The 25,361-nt window shown below is 43.1% G+C and overlaps 1 protein-coding gene and 1 long non-coding RNA gene across 10 annotated transcripts in view; one reads left to right on the top strand and one right to left on the bottom strand.

Annotated features, from left to right (window-relative positions):
• Positions 1-25,361, bottom strand: part of SCML4 (Scm polycomb group protein like 4) — a 110,241-nt gene extending 84,880 nt beyond the window's left edge. For 3 of the 9 annotated variants that reach the window (XM_043542751.1, XM_043542752.1, XM_037894581.2), the window contains exon 1: positions 2,651-5,042. The gene's annotated coding sequence lies outside the window, so the exon portion shown is untranslated. Of the gene's footprint in view, positions 1-203; positions 1,468-2,650; positions 5,043-24,231 lie in introns of those variants that run through there. The other 6 variants (XM_027819900.3, XM_037894582.2, XM_043542754.1 and 3 more) reach the window with 5 other exon arrangements.
• LOC122465020 lies at positions 3,755-24,257 on the top strand. The gene is made up of 3 exons (XR_006289532.1): positions 3,755-3,852; positions 5,657-5,828; positions 23,541-24,257. It is a non-coding gene; the product is annotated as an uncharacterized LOC122465020 (long non-coding RNA).

The following is a 25,361-nucleotide window of genomic DNA, read 5'->3' on the forward strand; positions in this document are numbered from 1 at the left end:
GAGATTACTTTATGGGCATAGATTCTGATGTATACATCACATTGTGGACTATGCAGCCTGAAAACACAAATAAAGCTCTCTCCGCTTAGCTTCAATTAATCTCTGGCACGAGATGTGTTTCTGCTTCATCATTTTAGAGGTTAATCTGGGCTGAAAAGCTGTGCATCTATACAGAGGGACTGCTCACATCAGAAACTGCTCACCCTTGTGAGTGAGGGCTCTGCAATATCAGCACGGTACTCCACGAGCGGCCTCATTGAAGTCCATGAAAGAACTGTCCAGCGTGAGCGAGGGTATTCCAAGCTAGCCCTTACATTTCAGTCTCCTCGGGGAACACTCTCCTATGAAGTCTTTGCTGAAACTCTGAGGGACAACGAGGCTGAGCTGAGATGGATGATGTGGCAGCTGACCTCGGAGCTACCTCCCTTTTGTTAAAAGCTGAGTCTTATGGCCAGCGCAGACAGAGAAGAGAGAAGAAATTGGTGTCTCACAGCCTTCCTTCCCTGGCTGCTCACACTGTCTATAGATTTTGCCCAAGAAGGACAAATGGTTCCTGTGTGTCACTGACTCCCTAGTGTGTATTGCTAAATATAAAATCTCTGTTCCTGCAGAGAGGAATATTAATGAGTTTAAGAACAATTCCAAATTAATTACAATAAATCAGCAACCACAACCCTTAGCCCTTCTCCTCTCATTTTGCAGGTGTTTTCCTTCTTCAGGAATGGGGGGGATTATTCTGCTCTTGCCTTCTTGCAGATTGTACATCGACTATACTTTTTTTAGTCTGGAAACTGAAAGAGGATCTACTGCACTTCTACATTAGTTCTTATCCTCCTAAAGAAATACAATGGACCTGATCCTCAGAGCAGGTGAATCAGTGGAGCTCTACTGATGTGAATGAAGCTATGATGATTTACACTAGGTGGAATCTGGCCCCGTGTGCACGCTGAGGTGGACAGGATGGTTGAGGTGATTGGTGCTACAATATGGAAGCTTTAGAAGAGCTGCGTACTGTAAAAAAAAATTCACAAATATCTGAGAATTTTTCTTCCTCAAAAAGAACGAGGAGTACGTGTGGCATTTTAGAGACTAACAAATTTATCTGAGCATAAGCTTTCGTGGGCTAAAACCCGCTTCATCATTTTAGCCCATGAAAGCTTATGCTCAAATAAATGTGTTAGTCTCTAAGGTGCCACAAATCCTCCTCGTTCTTTTTGCTGATACAGACTAACACGGCTACTACTCTGAAACCTCTTCCCAGGAAGGTTCTTGTGAACAGAAAAAGCCCTAGAGGTGGGCAAAATTTTTCAGTTGAAACCTTTTTTTGCCAGAAAAATGCAGATTCAGGTTAACTGAAACATTTGCAAATTTGTCAGGGTTTTTTTTTGTAAAAAACAAACAAAAAAAACCCTAAACAAACCAAAAAATCAAAAATATTTTGTTTTGGCATTTTCTAAATGAAATTTTTCATTTTTTTTATTCACTTCATTTTAAAATTTTACCTCAATTTTATTTTACTTAAAAAAGGCTTAAAAAGTCAAATGAAACAAAATGTTTCATGCAGCCTACAACTTTTTTTTTTAACTTTTTCATTTTGCTGAAAAATTTGATTTTTTTTTTTTTTTTGGATTCATCCACTGAACTGAAATATTGGTTATACGCACAGCTCTCCTCAGCTGGATGTTTGTAGAAAATTAACACAAAACGATCATAAATAGAGTCCAAGAGTAATATTCGCCCCTGGACAGAGGCAAAAATGGCACTTAAGTGGTGCCTAGGCCCCTCCACACAGGGGTAAAGTATCACCAATACCAGTGCTCTATAGAGATGGATTACTACTTCCCTAGACCACAGCATGAGGTGTCTTTGCCCACAGCCCAAAGAAAAGTGTACTGGCTTTTTAAAGGTTGTTGGGTTTTATTTGTCTTCATAAATAAACCCAAGAGACTCAGCAAATTCTCACTTGTGCCTGGGCATTTCAGCAGGTACAATTCTATAACAAATGGTTTGAGAATACTGGGCTATGTTACACACCTTTAGGAAAGCATTTATTTTCTCCAACGGCACTGAGTAATGAAACATGCATATGTGGGGCATAATCCACCATTGCTTCACTCCAGTAAAACCAATGGCATAACACTGACAGAAAACTGAAGTAACAAAATGGCACATGAGGCCTGTATTTTGTACACCATTTGTGTGGCTCAATATAACTCAGCCGTAAAGAATTGCTAATGGTCTTTAGTGTTTCACACCTGCAGTAACTTACTGATGAGCAGCTCGATTTCAAGATATGAACAGGAGCTATTACTATGAACTATTACTATGAACTAGCTATTACTATGAACAGGAGCTATTTACAGAAATAGGGTAACAAAAATGTCCTACTACTTTGTCTAGCTGAAGCTTGTGACTGCCCTATCCTGGGCTTCTTTGTTTCTGCCCTAGTAGGAAGTGTGTCCCAGGAAACTAATGACTGCATCCAGTGTGAACAGGAATTGTGGCATTCCTCCATTTCCTGGAGGACTTATGCTATAGCACTTCTTCCCTTTTTAAAAATGTCCTGCCTTAACTAAAACTTTATTAAACTATCATATTATTGCCAATACAATAACTAACAACTCTTCGCGTTACTTAAACACAACCCTACCATGTCTTGATCGGTCTCGTAGGCTGTTTCAGCAATCTTCCTGATCTGCTGTATTGCAAACCCTCTTTAGTCGAATCCTTGTCTGTCACAGATTGTTTAGTCTCATGGTCAGTAACAGGGTCAACTTGTGAATTGTTTTCAACTTGTGTGTCTGCTCTTACTTTGCTTGTCTCAGCCAAGTTGTCAAGTATCTTGAGCAGTTGCTTATGATTTCTTGGTAAGATTTTTGCCTTCAGCTGTGAAGCTTGTGTTCACTGAATACGGCGAGGTGATTCCCCTTTGATCACTGTAGTTCTGACTGGCCAGTGCCCATCTTGCCAAATTCTCACCGAGTCTTTAACACAACTGCCACCATTTCTTTGATGTCACTATACACCTATGTCCAGAATACACCTTCTCTAGCTGCCCTTTTTGATTTGGTCATTCCCAGGTGCCCGTCATGTATTCATCCCAATATTTTCCTTCTCATCATCTCTTGAAAACCACTCCTGAGCGCACTGGAAGCTTATTTTTATAGTGGGAATATGCAGGTAAGGAAGTGTTGGTTTTTTCCCCTCCTTTACTTATAGTTCATATCACTTCTTGCAGCATTTAATCTTTAGTTGTTTCTGTCTCCAGTTCATCCAATATGCCTGGAGATACCTGTGAACATGATAAAAAGCATCACATGCTGTATGTTTAAGGCTTGCTCCAGATCATCAGCCTGTGTATTGTCAGATGGAGACAATCCTGAGAGTGTGTCTGCCATTATTAAGCAGTATCCAGGTTGGAACACCAAGTCACATCATACTTCTGTATTAACCAAAGTAGTCACTGTGTCCTTGGTGGTGCTTCTCCAAGCCCCTTTTGGTGTATTGCAATCAGAGGTTTGTGATCAGTTTCTGCTTTGAAACTGTTGAGAAAAAGCGATAAAATCTTGTATATCTGTATGTCAGACCTAGTGACTCTTTTTCAATGTGTGTGTGTGTGTGTCATCTCTGCGACTGCATAGCCCTAGATGCATATGAGACTGGCAACCAATCAGATCCATGATGCGATAACTCTGCTCCCAGCCCTCCTTTTGAGGCATTTGTGGAGAGTTTGATGAGTCAAAAAATTGAAGCACTGGAACTGATTGACAGAATGTGTTTTACATTATTGAACTCCCTTTCATGCTCTGGCATCCATGCCCATTCCGTGACCTTCAGGAGGAGACGTATTAGGTGAGTTGTGAGAGCTCTGTAGTTGAGTATGAACTTGCTGACATAATTCAACATGCTTGGCAGCCTTTGAATGCCCTTTTATTTTCATATCTCAGTATGTTCAGTATTGCTTGAATCTTTCTGATTTGTCAGGCAAGATTCCTTTGGAGGTCAATCTCTCTCCCAAGTGTGTTGTTTGAAATTGACGTTTGATTTTACTCACTTTAAGGTTATGAGCTCTTGCAATTTCCAGTACTCTCCTCAGTCATTCCTGATGTTCAATGGCAGTGCTGCCCCAAAATATTAAGTCATCAATGTCCACTTTCATGCCTGCTAGACCCTCTAGCATCTGGCTCATTGTACAGTGAAATGCTTCCGGAGTCAAACATACTCTGAAAGGCAGTCTGAGGAAGCAGTATCTGCCATATGGTGTGTTGAATGTGCAGATCTTGGAGACCTCGCTGTCCATGGGGATCTGCCAAAATCCTGCTGATGCAGCTATGGTGCTGAAAAATATGGCTCCTGCCATCTCAGACAACAGTTCACTTCTTGTGAGCAAGTGGAAGTGGGTGTTTTATATTTTTGTTCAGCTCCTTAGGGTCCATACACAACCCAGAATCCTTCTTATTTTTTCTCTACCGTTACGAAGATATGAACTCCATTTGTTGGTTCTTCTAGTACCATTTGCTGTCATGTTTTGCAGTTCTTGCCTCTTTCTTTTCATGTAGCATGTACCACAGGGTCTACATCTTCTCTTAACTGTATCTTGCTGGGAGGCATCCGTTTCCTGTGAATATATCTTCCTGTGATGCTATTAATATTTTCATAGCTGATCGTCTTCCTGTCTTCTTTATGCTATACAACCTCTTAAAGAGACCAAGCACTCACATGCATGTAGGTCCAAGCCTGGTTGATTGCATCTGTATGCGACCACAAACTCTTGTTTTGTTATTTTCCCTTTGTAGTTAAGTGTCAGTGTGTATTCTCCCAACACTGGAATTGTTCCTCCATTATAGTCTTTCACAGACACTTTTGACTCTTCCACTTTTAAGGACTCCTTATATCTCTCTGTTTCAGTTTCCATTATTACATTTACTTGAACCCCATTGTCTATCTTGCATTATCACATATGTGCCATTTGTGCACATTTTAATTAGCCAATATTTTGAGTTTTCAGCCTCTTCTATCATTGGCCTTAAAATAGCTCTTCCTCTTCATTGAAGGAATTCCTGTCTGCCCTTAATATATGCACTTTCCTGTTTTTGCTGCACATTTTAGCTTAATTGTTGCATTTATTAATGTTCCTACATATTTGCCTGGGTGCTGGGCATTTCTTGTACTCATGCTGGCATTGTTTCCTGGTTGCTACATTATTGGCATTGGTTCCTGTTTTCTATGTTTCTGTAATTGGTTAATTTAATTTCTGTGAACTTTTCACTTGCTGGTTGAGCTGTAGCACTTGAAGTCATGAGCTTTCTTCCTTTCTCTAGGATTTTCATTTGTGTTTCTGTTTATTCTGCTGCTTCATCTATACCTATCGCCCTTTCTAGTATTAGATCCATCTTCCTTAGGAACCAGTCACATATTTTCTCATTGTTGCATCCCAGGACAATCTGATGTTTAATGAGAGAGTCTTTTAATGTTCCATATTCACAGGACTCACTTCTTAGTTGTATGTCTGTGACAAACTCCTCTATTGTTTCCCCTTCATCCTGTGTTCTTATCCTGAACATCTTTCTCAGAAAGAACACTTTTTTTAAGGAACATAATGATCCTGAAACATTTTGATTATTTCTGCAAAACTTTCCTCTCTCCCTCTCAACAGCCATCTGTATGGAGTGGATTGTGTACATCCAGGGCTTCTGTACCCCCCACTGTTAACAGCAGAACAATCTTTTGCTCATCCTCCAGTTTATTTGCTGCTGTGGCTTTTATATCCAGCTCACATTGCTGTTTGAACTTCTTTCCAGATGTATTCAGCATTTCCTCTGATTCAGGTAAGGGAGTTGGAGTTACTTTCAGTTGCACAGGCTCTGCTCTGGCAGCCATTGCAATGTTACCCTCTCTCTAGGTCTCCCAGCATGCTCTACCCCCTCCCGCTCCTGGTACCAGGTAGTATCTCACTGGTGTGCAGAGACCAGTGCCAAGATAAACCCTTTATAATGAACAGAACTATGTACAGAAATGAGGTAACAATTCTTCTTACTGCTTGGTGCAGCTGCAGCCTGTGACAGCCCTGTCCTGGGCTGCTTTGTTTCTACCCTTCAGGAAGTGTGTCCCAGCAAACTGCATCTCATAAGTACAGGCAATATGGCCTTTCTCTGCCTCCTGGAGGACTTACTCCTCACCAAGACCCTCTTAATCTCCAATCCTCCTTGAAATGTGTAATGTTTCATGCTCCACCAGGCATTTGGATTATGGTGGTAGATGACAGTAACTCTTACTACAACTTGCCATCTTTTAATTATAAACAAAGTGAAATCAGCTTTCTGAATAAAATGTGGAAGTTAAGCACTGTCATAGCCACCAGGGGGGAAAGGAGCTAATGAAAACAATGGCTGCTAGATGGGTTACTAGAATGGCTCCTTGCTTATTTTGCAAGGTTGCCCAGGAACAGATGTGATGAGGATATATTCAGGAGATGTAATCTACAGAGCCCTTGATGAAACATCTATGCGACATTGCATTTATTACACCGCCAACTGGTTCATTGTGGAGAGAAATCAGTTTATTCCCATCATAAAGACACCGTGCCTGACTGTGATCTCAGATAGGTGGGAGCACATTGCTCAGCAGCTTGTCAAATCCACTACTGTGCAAACCGGCACGAACGCAGCACATCATTTTAAAAGATGTGCTGTAGCAATAGGCACCGGCTTGTCTGATGTCAGGCCTGGGCCCGCAGAGGATACTGAACAAAGCATATAAAGTGAGTTGGGACTTTTCTACAGCACAGCAGAAAAAGCCAAAGAAGTTTGGCAAAAGTCCTTGGGCAAGGTGCAGCCTGGAGTGGATCCTGGGAGAAGCCAGAGTAGATCTTGGCACAGTCCCCCATAAATGGAGACCCTGACTGGGGGGAGACTGTGGCTGAGCAGAGTGGATCCTCTTTGTCTAAAAGTGGGCAAAGCTGACTGACAGGAGGGGATGGCCAGGGATGCTGGAGGATGCACTGAAAGACCCAAGGCAGGGTGGCAATTTCACTGCCTGTGCCCTCCCTCATGATGGGGGCCCTATTGGCACAAGCATACGCAGTGTATGCCTCGAGGGTCTGCAAAAGTGAATGTTCTTTTGTCTAAAACATAACTATAGACCTATCAGTAAAGAATGATCCAAAGTCCAAGGAAATCAATGGGAGTTTTTCCACTAACTCCAGTGAGGTGTGGATCAGCCCCTCTATGAAAATGGTACCTTCCCACCCAACATAACATTCTTGCCCTCTGTTTGTTTGCGACATAAAAAGTTACAGCCCCACACATCCAACACAGCTATGAGAGAGTGAGCCAGATTCTCTTCTAGCTCACCCATCAACAAAACTGTTGGCCGAGTTCTGACTCCGCAATCTTTATTACTGGTGATGAATCATGTACGAGGCAGAAAGGAGATAGTTTGATTTTCAGATTTCAGGCTGAGTTTGCAATGCTGACAGACACATGAAAATCTTTTTGACTTGAAAAGTGAGCAAGTTTTATGCAGGTGGAAAGAGAAAAAATAAAGAACCCTGATGGGACATTTTCACAGTCACTTTTCTGACTAACCACAGTAAAGGCTCTCCAACATACCGATATAAATAAACAAAAGAAAAAAACGGAATTCCTTTTCTGAAGGACGTTGGGATTCTAAAATGTTTCAAGGGTCAAAGGCCTGCTATCTTAGGACAAATGGAACCACAGCCGAATGGATCTTCTTTTTAACAATCGCAAGTAATTTAGTTGTCTTGCTAGCTCTGTACTGGTGTCTCATCAACGGAGACTGCCACTGCTAATTGTGTGAAAATTATGGTTAAGGCTAAGAGATCAATTGTTCGTTGCAATATTTTCTCCCAATTTAATAACCTCAGTTAATTAGAAATCAGTTAATGTGGAAATGCGGCAGGTAAACGTAGCATTACCTGAAACACCTGACATCACACTAATGTTACTGCCTCTAATACTCCTGTTAATAAAAATGTCTATTAAGACACCTGTTAAAGACTTGTAACACTGAGTCAGTGGCCACCACTGTGAGGACAACTCAGCACAGACAGCTTGGGGATCTGTTCAGTAAGAAAGTAACCCATTCAAAGGGCCAAATTCACAGCTCGCATAAGCAGACCAGACTTCGTGGAAGTCAGTCTAGTTGTGCTTGTGTCTGATTACTGGGACCTAAGTGTTTACATAAATATGTAAATCATATATAAATATACACGTTTGGTCAGTGCCATTTTCTCCTATGTCTATCTTGGGAGGGATAAATGCATGGACACCAGTTAATGCTACTTACTTATCTATGTCACGGTAGTATCTGAATGCTGACAAACGTTAATGTTATCCTCATAGCATCCTTGTGAGGGAGGGAAGATTTATCATATTGGGAACTGAGGCCAGGTCTACACTACAAAACTACAATTTTGCTGATTTCACTGTGTCTACACCAGAGAGTCTTTTACCAGCCCAGCTGTTGGTTAGGGATCATGGCTCATCACACCCCTGATGGACACAGCTATGCTGGCAAAAAGCTTTTGTGTAGACCTAGCTCAAGTGACTTGCCCAACATCACAGAGGAATTTTGTGGCTGAGCCAGGAATTGAACTCACATCCCAGCGCAAAGCATTAACTACAAGACTATTTCCCCCACATAGAGATTGGGAATTGAGGGAATGGAGAATATAGTGAAGCTTGTACAAGAAATCACCTTCCTTGGGTGATTTCCTATCCTGGCAGACTATACCTCACCCCCAAAAGTTATTCTATACAATCCTAGTGCAGCTCTGCCCAAGCCTTATTAAATAACCACTTCTTTTATGCAAACCATTTTTGCTGACAGGCTTAAAACAGGTTAAACTGTAAGTGAAATGCATCTATACGGATTAGTAAATTATAAGGGGAGACATTCCTTTCCTTTTTGTATGTAATTCCCATAAATGTCAGGAGCACATGTGGTCATAATTTGTATTCAAACCAAATTACAATACAGAAGGTCAGAAATGATCAAATGAATATTTTAAATGTTTTCCAGAAATGTTTCCATATCTCACCAACAGAAGTCGGTCCAATAAAAGCTATTACCTCACCCACCTTGTCTCTCTAATATCGTGGGACCGATACGACTAAAACACTGCATGTAATAGTAATAACTGGCATTTAGATAGAGCTTTCATTAGGGCAGGTTAAAAATGGGAATTTTTTTCTGAAAAACAAAAAACAAAATTAAACAAGATGAAAATGTTTGTTTGGATGTTTTCCAGGTTTTTTGACAAAAATGATTTGAAACAAAACCAAATTTGGGGGCTTCAGGTTTTTTCTTCCCTTTTGCTCCTTTCCCTCCCCTCCTTTTCTGGTGAAAAAAAGTGGGAAGAGAAAAGGAAAAAAGGGAAAGGAAGGGCAAGAACAAACCCCTTCCTTCCCCCTCAAAATTGATTTGATTTGAAATGACCATTTTCATTTTGAATCTTTCCACTGACAAATTGTTATATCATTAAGGAACAAGATTAAGCTAAAATCGATATCAATGCTCAAACTGAAACAAGAGAGTGTCCATACACAGTCCAAAGGCTGATTTAACTAGGTCAATTTCAAAAAGGACTTAAATTGTTACAATTTTCTTGTGTCGACAAGGCCTGGGTATCAGCAGCGTTCATTGCTTTCAGCAGGAGATGTGGGTGATCAGCATGTTTGAAAATCTGGCCTCAGATATCTTATATTGAGTGTTCAAAATTTAGGCATAAGTGACTTTCCCAAGGCCTTGGAGAGAATCAGAATTAATGCTGAATTGAGACTCTGGAGTTCCTGGCTCTCAGGCTACTGCTCAGACCATTTCTTTGCACAATCTTTGTCACTACTTGTTTAAAACCAGGATTGGGGGTGGATCGTGGACATTAAGATACATACTCCATCTCAAATTAATTGTACACTCGTTTCCTCTCACTTGCCCCACATTCTCTCTTTAATCCTGGTCTTTTCATGCAGAAACACACCCAGGTCATGGACGTCACTTTCAGATCTGCAGAGGTGAGCAGAAAAGCAGGGCACAGCACGCAAACCACAAGCCCACCAGGCACGGTGAGCAAGAGGCCAGCTCTGCAGAGAAGCAACAGGCCAGGCATAACTATTGTATAGTATCTCCCGTTAAAGAAGACGGGTCAAGGCCGTCACTAAAAATGATGGGGTTGTTATTCCACATGGTTTGTGCTAGTATTTCAAGCTTCCCCACATGAACCGACAGACTGCTGTGTCAGCCAGCGCGTGCTCCATTATAATGTCAATGTCACCGTGTTCATTAACATAATTCCGTGTAATAAGCTCATTTTAGAATTAGAAAGTGATTTAAAGTGATCACCATGGCTATTTGGAAAACACAGGGTGAAACAAAGCACAGCCACTCATGTGCAGACCTAACGAGGGACGAGAACTCCCCTTAAAAGCCTCTGTTCCAACTGGGTTCTTACCTTGATATGATTCATAGACGTGTGAATTAGGTTAACAAAAACACTGCCATTATCTTCCACTGCAGTTACTGTAAAATGACTAGATTGCTGCTAATGCTGCTCCTGCTATTGCCAGGAACTGCTCCTTTCTCAGGGTGCTGAAATTCAGCAACTTGTGGTCCTTTCACTAATTAATTGCCATCTGAGTTCTTAAGACAGACCGAAACAATAACATTGTGATCAACCCCATTAGCCTAATGACTTGATTTTCAGTTTAACACAGAGTTATCTTCAGCTAGTCTATTTGAAAAAATTATTTCTTCTCTTTCCGTAATTCCCACAAGAGAACAGCGTTTGGCGCAGGCTCATGCCAGAGTGCTGCTTAGAGCCCCAGGAAGTGCCACAAAGAAGGAGCTTTGCATGCTCTTGGGGTTTTTTACTCTGCAGTGGGCAAATTCGATCCAATAAAAAGACAGGCAACAAATAACATCCTGGAATGTGTAGCAGCTGCTGACAACACACCTGGGTGTAGGGTACACCATGTATGCCACACCGTTTAGCTTTCCGTTCCCTCGGAGCTGTATTTCTTATGGTGGGTTTCTCTAGTCATAAGGCCTTTTATTAATAGATCCCTACCAAAACTGGTCTTCCTTGATTAGTAATCATGTTATATATTATTAGAAGGACATAGTCTTCTTAAAAACACATGAATATATTGTGGCAGGGGACACTGGATGGAGAAGAAGGGTGGCCTGGTGGTTAGATCATGAGCCTGGGACTTGGAGAAACTCAGGTTTCTGGAGAACAGAATATCCTGGGTGATCTTGGGCAAATCACCCAGGTTTGGTGACTCTGTCTCTGTAAAATAGGGATAACAGTATTTCCCTACCTCCTACCAGTGTTGGGAGGATAAATACATTAATGACTGTGGGTGCTCGGATGCTAAGATAATGCGAGCCATATAGATACCAAATAGATAGATCAGCCAGCGTGGGTACCAATTTCAAACACCCATGACAACAAACAATGAGCTTGGGCCCAGTTTCCATCTATGTCCATGGGAGTTTCACCACGGAACTCGCTGGGAGTGGGACCAGGCCCCAGAGATACGCAGAAAGGGCAATTTTAGATTAAAGTTTAGCAAACAGTTGGATGGTCTGAGCTAGAGGTTCATCAGAATCCCTCCTCAAGCCAGACAGATTGCACGCAGCTTCAGCTTTCATTGCATAGCTCTAATGAAAAGTGTTCAGCATTTCGCTTGAAAAACAACACGGACTGGCTCAGTAGCAGCACTGCATTCCGCAGTACGGAAGGTGTCTCTCTGGCTGTGGTTTTCAAAGGTGCTTACGGGATTTAGGCACTCAAATCCAACTGAGTGGGAAGTGGGTGCCTAACTCTCTTAGCCTTGTTTGAAAAATCTTGGCTTCTGTGTCTTCCTCATTCCCCTGGCTGGGGCAGCTCAGCTGAGTTGTTGAAGCACTTTGCTAAGGCTGGCTTGGAGGAAGGTTGAAAGCTGCTTGCTGCGTGAGCGCTGCTTGCCAGCTGATGCTTGAAGTAGCAAGACTGCAGATGGATATCCCCACAGAGAAGGAAGTGGCCTCCAAATTAAATGGGCTGGGCTGGGCTGAGTGTAGGTAAGACAAGGAATAACCTGCACTGTAATGTCTGGGCAAATTATCACCACAAAATTAAATCTAGACTCCCCACAAACACACAAGTAATGCAAAAAAAAAAAAAAAGCCACAGAATTGCAGCTATAAGCATGGTCTATGATGTATATAAGTGCAAATCTTAACCCATCCAAAAGGACTGTGGGGGGGGAGGGGGAACCCAAACTTTTTGCCATAAGAGTAAAAATCTCTGCACAATCCCCTTCAAACTCCTAAACTAAACCTGCACCTGACTGTGTCAGCCATAGCATAATGTGTCCAGCTACTTACTATAATAACTAATCATTATAACAGTTAGCACCTTGGGCCTTAACTGAGATCAGGGCCCATTGTGCCAGACTCTGTGCAAACATGGAGTAAGTCAGTCCTTGCCCTGAAGAGCTCACCCTCAAAGTAGACAAGACAGACAGAGGGTTGGAGGAGAAAATGAGGCACAGTAGTGAAGTGACTAGCTCAAGGTCACCCAGCAGGTCAGTGACAGAGCTGGGAATGGAAGCCAGGTCTGCGGAGTCCCAGTCCAGTGCTCTATCCACTAAATCAGGGGTTATCAAACAGGGAGCCGTGAGGCTATTACATGGGGGGGTCATGAGCTGTCAGCCTCCACCCCAAACCCCACGTCGCCTCCAGCATTTATAATGGAGTTAAACATATAAAAACGTGTTTTTAATTGATAAGGAGGGGTCGCACTGAGTGGCTTTCTGTGTGAAAGGGGTCACCAGTACAAAAGTTTGAGAACCCCTGCACTAAATGACACTGCATCCCTGGTGATAGAGTGTATCTCACTAACATGAGGATAAAACACACGATCTGGCAGCTAGCAAAAATACCCCAAATAATGAAAACGTTGCCAACACCACAAGACACAGGATTAATTCAGCCAGAGGGAAGACACAAACAAGACTGACAAGTAAAAACCACTCTGATCAAAAGCATGACAAATTCTGGCAAGCACGAGAATCCTCTCTCAACAACTGCTCCCCTACAAGAAACACACTCCCAACTGGCATGTTCTAACCAAAACCAATACAAGGGCAGCCTTCAGCAGAGAATCTGGTGCAAATCTGTGCACACCTCTGAATGAAATGATTAATGGAGCAATTCCATCATGGAGGAACCATAAAAGATTTCCTGTGGCCTGGCCAAATCTTGCAGGCCATCAATATCATTTGCATATACAATGCATTGTTTCACTACAGCACGAAGTACTAGGCTAACAGGAAACTTGGGAACAGGCCTTCCCTGTGTGCCCTCTCTAAAAGGAAACACACACCCAGCTTCAGTACTGAAAAGTATTCATGGGCCTGAGGTGCATTGAGGCTCTGTGAAACCAAACCCGTGGCTTTGATTGTGATTGGAAAAGCAGGAGACGCTCAAGAGGGGATGGCAGGCAGTGAAAACCCAGGTGATCTGCAGGAAAGATGTGCTGAACCACTTGAATATACTTAGCAAATCCTCCTTGTCTGGATAGGCTGGGATCCACATATCTCCTGGCTTCTCTGACACACACAAGTTCTCACCACACCGCTATTACCCTTAGACCCGCTTCCCACTTCCCAGGCCCCATAACCCTCCCCCAAAATCACCTTTCATGATGATCTTCTATTACAATCTACCTAGTGTAGGTTTTTCACAAAGAGGCCAACAGACACCAAGACCATTCAGACTTACATTGGTTTGTCCTTTGTGGCCCTTGCCCTTGGCTACTCCCAGCTGCAGGTGCTTTTTCTTCTTTACTTCCTTCCAATTCTTTCTCTTGGTATTTAGGGAAGGCTTTTGCAAAAGGGTCGGATTTACACTGTGTTTTACAGTAGTCAGGCCTGGAGTCTTTCTAAGCTCTGCAGAGACATGGTGCCTTATACACTAAGGCCTCTTTACACCACTCAGCCAGCATAGAGAGGCATTAGTATAAAAGGGAATAAGGTCCATGGGCTCTCTGCCTTCTTGCCGTTGAGCAGTTATTACGTATACTATTCACCTGAGCCAGACAAGGGGCAGGGGCCTTGTCTTGTGAAGTGCTTTGAATAGGGCTGTATTCAAAGAGAGCACTGCATAAATAGAGTACATAGGGTACTAATGGAAAGTGGGGCAACGTAGGGAAGAGTCTGGCAACAGCCAGAGGGAAATGGATTGTCACAAGGCAGCCCTGTATTCTCCTCTCAGGGATAGCTCATTATAGGGGTGTCCTCTTGTTTTTACAAAGGCTAGAGCCATGTTTCTCAACCGTTTTGATACCAGGGACGGGCTTGCTGCCTTCCTAAACTGTGCCAAGGAGATCTCAGGGACTGGTGCAGGTCCACGGACTGGTCATTGAGAATTTGCTGCTGGGTGACACAACCATGGTACTCCATTGAATGCACTGGATTTACTCCTCACTGACATCAGAGTAAATGACAGGAGAATCAGGCCCTGTATAAGCAAAAGAGTCACAGCACGGACACCGAAATGCAGACATGCCAGGGGCGGAAAGTGGCAGGTGCTGAACAGTGCACAGCAAGACTACATGCCAGTTTAGGACCAGAGGTGAAGAATCCCTTACCCAGCTGAAAAAGGAGGGGGAATTTACAGTAGGTAGAAACAGTGTAAGTTTGGCCAGCAGACAAGCAGGCTGGAATTAACACCCTCCCTCTTGCTGCCCTAACACCATATTGAGACTTTGGTTCAGTAAGGTCTTGCTCCTGGCAACCTTTTACTCCTGCAAGTAGGCCCCACTGACATCAGTGGGACTGCACATGCATGTAAGTGTTTGCAGGACTGGGCCCTAAAAGAGAAGAGTGCCACATAGTCAATAACCAGGCATCACGCCACCGTGGAAGAGAAAAACTAGGCAAATATCAGGAACGTGGCAATATCTTAGTGTGCCAGGGTGCTGGTTTTTTTAAATAAACCATACCGAGTGATACGTATTTACATGCACTAGCCCCTCTTGGAGCACAGGCAATTTGTGCAGGTAACTCCCATTACCATTAAGGGAAGCTGTTCACATAAATCCCAGACACATTAATGGCCGACGAGCCCCCTTTGTGTAGGATTTCGTGTTGCTGCATTTAGCAAGCGCAGTGTAAATGTGGCTAACTTAATATGCAAATACATTCAAATATTTTCTGAGCCATAAGAGATAGTTACCAGGCACATCTCTCATTCATCGTTTATAGGGAAATAGATGGAGGCTGACAGATGAAATCAGGAGATAAATGTTATGAATATATTTTTTCTGTTGCAGTGGGGGAAAGGACATAGAGTCTCTGCGTGTACATAAATAATGATAATAAACAGAGCTTCTCTCAGATGCTCTGTCTTCTGTTTAGTTCATTTTTTGTGTGCTGGGCACCCACCTCCAAATCCTTGTTTCTTGCATTGCCATTCTGTCTTGGTTAAACTGGGCTCCCTCCCACTCACCCCCTGGGCAGTAGACTAATGCTCTGTAATTTTAACAGGTTACTCATTCAGGGTCTCATTGGTAACTTGGCAGCTTCCCAACTTGCATGAACGAAGTGGACCTGCCTTGGAAAGATGGGTCACCCCTCTTTAACCTTTTGGTTTCCCGACACCAAAAGCCAAGTGTATTCGATAATGGCCTTTGGAGAAAGGGAGGGAAAAGACAATAAAAAAACTAACTCACTCTTACATTTTTCTCCCAGGATTGTTTGACAGGGCACAAATGGGAGATGTCAGAACAAAGTCAATGGTGCTGCATAGCAGAAGAAAACCAATTTTTGCACCGAGGAAACTTTTCAAATGTATTGGACAGTGTATTAACCCATCTCCTTAAACCCCTCAAGTCACTCAGGCAATAGGTGTGACTGAAAGATGCCTTGCACTGAGGTGTATCCTCCAAAGGGCACTGAGCTGTTCTTTATTTCCCTTTCACACCAACATGTCCCATTACATTTGTACTTAGTTTGTTGGTTTACTCTTTGCTATGTTCCTCTCTGTTAAGGAAAAGTCCTAAATAACAACTTTTCCACAGGTTTAGGGTCAGGGTTTTTTAACCCACCCTAGGAATTTCAAAAGAGAATGATATCCCTGCTACCAAATTCAGTAGGATGGTTCAAAGAAATCTATAACAAGGATCTCATTATTTATTACATTCTCTAGAACCCCACTGCTTTCATCCCTGTTAAATTCTCAAACTTGTGGGGAGACTCTGAACTCCTTCCAGGGATGTTCGAGCTCAGTCTGCATGTATAAACAGGGGAGAGAGGGCCTAGGAGAAGAACTAAATAATCACACTTTCCACCTGCTCAAGCCTTTTTTCAGTGGCGGTTCTCCAAGAACTTTACAGGCGACACATGCTTTTTTTGTTTGGTGCTTAACTAAACCAGAAACCCAGTCCAGCATACTCAGGAATGAAGACTTAATATTCAACAATTCAGTCCTAATTTGCTCAGATACAAATGGAGATCATCAGCAAAGAAGAAAATATGCTCAGTCTCCAAACTATAATTCCATCATGCTACATGCCCCTGCAATTTCTTCCTAGTTATCAGTCCCAGGCCCCCTTTCCCTCCTTTGACCACTGCTTCCCATTTAAAACAAAAAACAAAAAAAAATCCACTTTATTATTAGGCCCAAGTATTATTTCTGGTGAAATTGGAGGAACCCTCATCCAGGATTTCTTTCTCTCTCTCTCTCTCTCTCCTGTTTCTATCTTTTTTATTTCTACACATATGTTCCCAGTGCCTCTCCTAAGTGCACCAGCATTTGTAAACTTATGTTTACATTTCATAAATGAAGCCATTTTATACAAAACATCCAAAAAACCCCAGTTGCTTTATAACATTTCTGTCATCCTTTGGCTTCTTTCTTCCCCTCCTGAAAGATGCTTAGCTACTAAGGCGTTGGGTGCAGTATGAATACATTAGTCAGAGTGGAGAAAATGTGCTTCTGAGGACACTAGCAGGTTGGTTGGGAGGTGGCCTCTCTGGGAGTGGAACACAGACTCAGTGGTTCCATCAGTGGCACAGGTAGGTCAGGAAAAGTGGGTATGGATGCTGCCTGTGAACATGTGGATTTCTCAGTGGTTAGCCCAGCTTTACGTTTATACAGGTATATGAATCAAACCAAAACTCTTTCAGAAAAATGCCAGTGTATATAGAAATTTCTACAATGTTCTGCCCTATCCTCTTAGCCTCTCAAAACTCAGGCTGTGACAGACTCTGGTGAGACTGCAATTGAATTACATCCCATATCTAATTACTGAGGTAATTTCAGAGAGGAAAGGGAGATTTCATATCAAGGAGGCCAGGGGGTCTGTCTTGAGGTTAAGGCACCACTAAGGACAGCTTGGCTTCATTCCCAGCTCGGCTTCATTCCCAGCTCTGCTACAGCCATCCTGAGGGAGCTTGGGCAAGTCACAATCTGTCTCCCTCCCCAGCTATAAAATGGGAACAACAGCACATGGTTTCTTGTCTCTTTATGCTGTAAGTTATTGGAGAGAGTTCCTCATTCAAACTATGGCCTAGCAAAATGGGTCCCTAATCTTGGTGGGAGCCTCCAGACATCTATTAATAACTATTAATAATAAATCCAACTGTGGAATTACACAGGGTCCGTGGCCTGGAATCTCACATATCTTAGGGGAGTTGCTTGCCCTGTTTGAAGAATGATATAATGGGGTTATTTGAGGTGGGATGGTCTTTCAAGGACTTCATATCCCCAGGGATTTCCCCCTCATTGTTGGAAGTTGTCTCTCTCATTACGTAGAGTGGGATGAAGGGGGAAGGCGGGGGGAGTGGGAGTGCAGCATAAAGCCCCTCTTGAAAACTGTTGTTGCCAAGCCAACCTGATCTTTTAAATGGACATATGAGAGAGGCATTTCTATCCAGGGACCTGTCTTGCTAAAACACTTCCTCTTTTCAAAAGCTAAAAGAAATATATGCTACAGCACAAGGGAGCTCTTCCTCGCCTATCTCTGCAGGGGAGGTTCAATCAGTCTAGTCTTTCCTGGAGCTATTTGGAAACACTGTAGAATGCTCTCTGGGATGCATTGTTAGAGACTTGCCTCTCCCTGCGGCATCAGGTACCAGCCACTGCTGCAAGTGGGATTCTGATGGAACAGTCACGTGCTCTGGCAAAGCCTGTGTTTTTCTCTCTCTTTTATCAACTGCACCACACCTGAAGTATCAGGACAATGTCCTCATTAACAAATTGCATTGCTAGAATGAAACCTTAATATGCAGAATTAAAAGCCCTGGTTACGGCCTGAGCTTGCCCAAGACCTTCCTTCATCTCTGGTGCAGAGGTTCAGCTCTCAGTTAATTATCAAACCACCTTTGGACATCTTACCCAGTGCAATTGTGAAAATAAATATGTTAATGACAAGCTAATCTATTAAAAACAGAGGGAGTTGAACAGAAATATCTATTGTGGAAAAAAGTGGGAAGTTTATTGTACACTGCCCTCACCTCACCGGTTACATTCTGCGCTGCTCTGCTCAGTGCACTGATGTACAGGCCAAAACGCAGAGAATCAGGCAAGTGCCAGGAAAATGTGTGCGCACAATGCACAAATAGAGCATCTCTATCACTTAGAGTTACAGGCTTTCCCTCAGCAGAAAGTACCACCCCCCCCCCCCCCCCCCCAACACACACTTCACACCTGAGGAGCAATTCAAAGAGGAAAGTAGCTGATTTTTACAAACAACTTGTCTTGCTTGAGATCACAAATGAGGTCATACTAGTGTTATGTCACACTAAGGTGACATGCTACTTCTTGTGCTGCATCTCAGTGTATCTTAAATTAACCCCTTGTGTTTAAGAAATCAACACTTCTGTCACAGTTGCCTTAGCCATCTGTGTAGATCATGCTCAGACGTACTTGTTTTACATAGACACCTGCTCAACCTTCAGTATAGCATCAATACCAAGAAGGATACGCCGAGAAAGCGTGCACATGATGCAACAGGTTGAGAAGAGCCTGTTGACCAGCACACATACAACATATGTAAATGTACATATGTGGGTATGTGTGTAACCTCTGCAGAGGATAAATTCAACACTAGGATTTAAAATCATTTCAAGTTCTGACCCTGTAGGCTTCATTTTATTCATGTGAGTAGTCCCACTGAAATCAATGAAACACCACTGGGAGTACTTGTGTGAGTAGAGGTAAGGATGTGTGTATGTGTTTGCAGGATCAGAACCAAAATGTGGATCTCCCTAAATCATTCATTAAGCAGACAGACTAATGTTCCATGGGTCATCTAAAATGCTGGAGAGACAAGGTTCTTGGCCCCAGCCCTGGCAGTGTTGTTCTGCCCCAGCACCTTGAAGTGGTTGAAAAGTTGCCCAAGCAGGTGAGGGGAGGATTTCCCCTGAGAGAAGGAAATAATCTGCTCCTACACCCTCCACATAGGGTTGTGTGGGAATGGGACAAGGTGAAAAACATGTTACTCCATTTGATCCTCAGTCAGCATCGCAGTCCCCCTAGAACCATGGCAGCTGATGTCATTTCAAGCAGCCCTAATTTCAGATGCTCTAAGTTACACCAGCCCAGGATCACTGGCATGGAAAAGTGGCTTAGAGGCACTTTCCCCTCCCTAGTCCAAACTCCCCTGAGCTGGGCCAAATTCACCGTCAGCACAGCTGAGGCTCTGGCCTCTGATGTTTAGGCAATCTCTAATATAAAGAATACCAGGCTTCTTTCAGAGTTTCCTTCAGCTCCTGTTGGGTTCCAGCCTTGCAAATTGCAGACAAGACCACCTAATTGCAATTAAGAAGTTTTCAGAAGGGATTGCCTAGTTACCTGGAATTCTTATGGCTGCCATATATTTTCCAGTTACTAATTAATATTCATTATGATCCAGATATTTATTTGGTAAAGTGCTAATGGCTCCTTTTCGCCAGCTACCTTTTGACGGAGAGCTACACAGACAGACATCTGCATAAAGGAGCAGGAAGGGTTTTCAGAAGAAAACTGTTGCTCAGTAGAGATAGGGCTTTGGGGTGCTCTGGTGCATCACAAAGAGGTTGGGGTCGGGAAAGGGATGGCTGAATAGGAAACTTTTTCCTTCCCACCAGCAAAAAGAACAACAAGTGAAAACATGTGGAGAGCAAAAGGCTTGGACTGTAGTTCAGAGTATCCTGTGTGATGAAAATCAGTGGGAGTGCGGAAAGGTGGACTCAGAACAAGAGCAAACCGTCCAGTACAAGAAGAATTATCCATCCTTCCGTGTAACGTAACTACCCATCCAGTGTTTGTTCTGTCCAATTTTACACTATTTCCTTCAGGTAGCACGCAATCTTAGTCAACAACCTCTAGTTTTCATGATGTTTTAAGGCAATTAACCCCCCACCCCTCACAACATTAGGCATTTAAATGATTAGTTAGGAAAATTTAACCACACCCTCACCTCTTCTGCCAAATCCTTCACCCTCGTCAGTCGAAAAACTTGGTGCAAAGAGGCTAGTTTAGACTGTATTTAAATATATATATATATGTCAATAACAAATTAATTAGCCTCTTTAACACACATCAACTGTAATTCTCTTGCACGTGTGCATAGAACAATGTGTAATCTCCCTGACACAGACGTGAATGAGCTTTTAAGAACATAGCAAAAAGGAAAGAGAATTTTGTTTCCCTTCTTCAGGAAGCCAGTTCTTCATATGGCAACACCTTAAAACAAATAATATATTCCAGAAATACGTTTTCATTCAAAGTGAGATTGGCATGTCTCCCATTGTACAAATAGACACTATTAATTATTGTTCCTTCACTGTCCAGTGAAACCCATGGTAGCAGTCACCTGCTAAATATGGTCACTAGTTCTAATGGCCAGCAAGATGATTTCCAGCCATCTGAGAGTTCCTTCACATTGGGATTAGTACTAACCCTTTCCTCCACCCACTATACAGCTGGGGCGGGGCGGAAGAGGACCCTAGGGGAAAAACTCTATTTCTTCTTACTAACACCTCCCTTTTACAATGTTACACTCTGAAGATGTGATACTGCTGAAAATACCAGTATGGACAGCACCTAGTCTAATGGAAACCAATGGAAAGACCTTCACTGACTTCAGTGGGCTTTGGATCAGGCCCACCGAGCCTAAGGATTTTGCTTCTTCAAATTTTGCCTTGTAACCCGGTTCTTCCAAACTTTCTCGTTCTCACCAAACAGTTTCCTGACACACCTCGCCAGCCTCCTGCCTGACCTGGCCTGTGTCTGTAGGGCTTGTTTTTATTTGCCTCGTTTATCTCCGTTGCCAGTAGTTTGGGGCAGAGAATGTGTCTCCCTCTCTGGTTTGTACATGCCATGTACATGTTTTGTATGTATAGGGAATAACAAAATAACTCTGCTAGTGAGCTGGAGCGGCGTAAGGGCCTTCCTTAACAGGGAAGAATTCCAGCTTAGTCCTTACTGGGCGGACATTGGCCTTCTGTGCAAGGACAAGAACAAACAATAGAAATAATCACGTAAAGTAATCGGGCATTTCTCTCTCTTTCTACTGTTGGAGTCTTGAGTCCTCTCCCTTCAGCGGCCCCATGCTACATTGAGACTTAGAAGATGTCTACACTGCAGTTAGACACCTGCAGCTGGCCCGTGCCAGCTAACTCAGACTCGCGGGGCTTGGGCTAAGGGGCTGTTTAATTGAGGTGCAGACGTTCAGGCTCAAACTGGAGCCCAGGCTCTAGGATCCTGTGAGGGGGAGTTGTCCCAGAGCTCGGGCTCCAGCCCAAGCCAGAACAGCTACACTGCAATGAAACAGCCCTGCGAGCCCGCGTCAGCTGGCCCAGACCAACTGTAGGTGTCTAACCGCAGTGTAGGTGTACCTTAGACATATGAACAATAGCACTGAGCCCAAAGGCCAGCCTGTGAGAGTGCCGTTTCAGGGGAGGTCCCAAGGAACTTTCCCTCCCATTTGTACGGCCTACAAAGGCCAAGGAGAACACAGGCACTGCTCCCTCCATGGTCTCCTAGAGGCACACCGCATCCCAAAGCATGTGGGGAGGGCAGGAGGGCAGCACCATGGCTATTTCCGCCATTTGCAGTGGTCCACAGAGCAAGTGTATATTGCAGTGCCCCCTGCAGGGATGCAAGTGCAGCTGCACTCAAGCGGCATGCTGTGGGGCTCAGAGAGGCACCTGGAGGGGTGCAACTCAACACAGGACTGCACCTTAAAGATACCATTGAGCCCAAAGAGATGGCTGGGGTAAGGAAAGGTTCGCAGGTTCAGGTTTGCAAAAAGACCCAAATGCACAGAGGATCGGAATGAGATCGGGGCATCCTGCTTTTCTTCACTGCCTCGAGACTGTGATATTATTGCCTGTGACAGAACAAGACACTGTAACAGCTGGAAGTCTTGTCACTAGTATACTCTTGCCCTCGCATCGGTCCTCCTGCTGTCTCCCTGTTGAAACGCGCAGCGAAGAGACAGGGGCACAGAGTCAGGGTGTGAGCTCGGAGGAGAACAAAGCTGTACTGCAGCAGCAAAGACTCCACTACGGAACATGAAGTTAAAAAATAAATCTTGCCCTTGATTACAGAATAAGTCGCGAGCCGTTGTGCTTTGAAGATGCTTCGTTTCATTTTGTCGTGAATACGCTCTTTTGAGAGCTAAGCTGCAGTCTCTTGCGAGGGTAGCCCCCGACCGCTGCCCCGTACACAGCTGTCAGTCTGCCTGATGGACAGTGCAGGCTCTCAGTGTCCCAGAGCTGCGAACCAAGGAACCGCCTCTTCACACTGAGTGGCAGGGGCGCTTCAGTAAGCAGAGCTTTCAGATGCCGTGTACACAAGTTGTTCGTGGCACACCCCACTCAACACCCCACTTTCTAACTTCACCTCAGACGGACTCGAATCAGTCAGGGAGGGGGGTGGTGAATAGTACGTTACATTACGTTATAGAAAGAAAAAAATACATGGCAAAATTAAATTGAATATTCTTAAAGTTCTAGGGATGACACATCTGAAATATACCGTAACTTTATAACCCTGCATTGTCCATTTTTAGTAGAAACAAGTACATTTTGTGGCAAGCACAGAGCTCAGGGGATGCCTGAGAAAAATATCGCTCTGCAGTGTCTTCTTTATAGGCAATGTAGTCCCTCATTCATTCATACGTTATCAGCTGCTGTTGGATTTCAGGATGTGGCCAAACTTAAAAAATCAACGATTTATACTAATTCTTTTCTGCATAGTGTCCACCATTGTATTAAGAGTGCTCTGGTTACACCATTTCAAATAGGTCTATGAAAAAAATAGCAAATCTATCCAGCAGTCCCCTTTGGACAAGACTGCATCACCACAGACTTTAACAATGGGTTTGTCTCAAGAGTTTTTGATCGAGCCCAGGAAGTGAGGGGTTTTGTTATTGTTCCCCAGAAGCATAAATTAAACAGCACCCAGCAGTGGAATTCTTTCTGGCACAAAGTGTGGCTTGCATTGACTAAATAACTGTGTTTCTGTCTTTTATTGTACAGGAAAAATCAATATGAGATCTTAGTTTCAAAAAGTCACCTGTGGCTAGATAGGACTGGAAGATCCTGAGTCTAAACAAGATCTCTAAAACTGGGCATTCAGAACTAAAAGGCAGATCCTCAGCTGGTGTAAACGGAGACAGGTTTTTTGAAGTCAATGGAGCTATGACAATTTACACAAGCTGTTGACCGGCTCTAAATGTTTCATCTGAACTGAAGAGTGTCTGCACAGCATTTCTGAAGAAGCTGTACGTATTATCAGAACACAAAGGTAAAAGTTTTAGGGTACAGTCCTGTGGACACAAACAATTCTGCATCTTCCAGATATTGCTACCTAACCCCTTTTTAAATCTATTTTTCATTACTCTCTGTTTTATGCAACCTTAAACACCCATGGTCTATACTTGGTCAAAATGTCTCCAAAGTATTCTTAAAATAAAATACAGAATTAAAATCAAAGTCCCCCCCCCCACAAACAGACGAGTTAGCAAGTGTTCCTTCTGCAGCTTTCTACACTGGCTTTGGATTCCTGGAACTTGCCTCATCCATACTGAAAATCCCAATGCTATTTCGTTCTAACAAATTAGCAGGTTTAGATAAACCCCAAGCAAAGCAAATGGCATTCATAGCCTCTTTCATTTGAGCTCTGGAGAGAGAAACAACTTCCAGCTATGTCAATTGTTAAATTACTCACTGAGCCGGTGGGACTGCACCCTCTGTAAAAGATTCGCTCTTTGTAGACTGGACGGTGTGATGGCGTGTGAAGTTAAGGGACACATTTGAAGGGCTAACAGGAGTTGCACACACCCACCACCCAGGTGATGTGTGTCTTCTTAATCAAGAAATTATTTGTGCCTGTTGTATCAATAATCAAGCCTATCTTTAAAACATCTGAAAAGACAAATCAACTAAGCTAAAGTGCCCTCCTCTGCGTCCTTTGTAAGTTAGATGCCTCCTGTCCTTAAAGGTAAAACCAGCACAAAAAAATACTGCCTCCGGCAATTGTCAGTTAAGGATCCTAAGGATTAAATCCAATTTAATACATGATTTGGGGGAATTAAAAAGATCATTTTTTAGATTGACTGCCCGAGGATCTACATTAAAAAACAAAATCCATGCTGTAAATACTGCTGCCCGCTATTCACGTTTCAAGGTAAGGAGCTTTTAAAAATGGAAGAGACATGCACCTGGCAAGGAAAAGAAAGAAAACCACTTTGATTTACATTTGAAAAAAGCATGAAGACACTCTACGTATTCAAAGAAATAGTTTAAATAGAGAAGCAGTTACACTCATGGACTAGCAGAGACGCAGACACAGACAAAACCTGCTGAATACACTGATACCCTGCACCTTTCTTTATTAAACTGTTCCTGAAAACACAATATTAGTAGCATGACTAAGTTAAGGTGTGGTTCAGTGTACATAGTAATTGTACAGCACGGTCACTGTATGCATGTATCACATACATACAGTGTGCAATTTAGGATTGCTAAAGTTATCATACAGCAGTGCATACAACAGAATGACAGCTGCTTAAAACAGGGCTCAACAACAAAAACAAGGCACAGAAGAAGCATGCATTCCCCTTACCTATTGCTTATGTTAAAACACTGATCAGTGTCTTACAGAGACCAGGTATTTCGACCTAACGGGCATATGACTTTCAGCACATGCACACAGACTATTGCAAAAGCCATCTTCTCCCTGTCTGTTAGCACACTGTAAGTCTCCAGCAGCTCAGCTCTCCAGCTGCAAACAGCTCATTAGACTAATGCATTCAGCACAGGCAGAAAACTCGATTTACCATAGCTACAGCAATGAAT

The sequence above is a fragment of the Chelonia mydas genome, chromosome 3 (assembly GCF_015237465.2).
Source record: "Chelonia mydas isolate rCheMyd1 chromosome 3, rCheMyd1.pri.v2, whole genome shotgun sequence".
Lineage (NCBI taxonomy): Eukaryota > Metazoa > Chordata > Testudines > Cheloniidae > Chelonia > Chelonia mydas.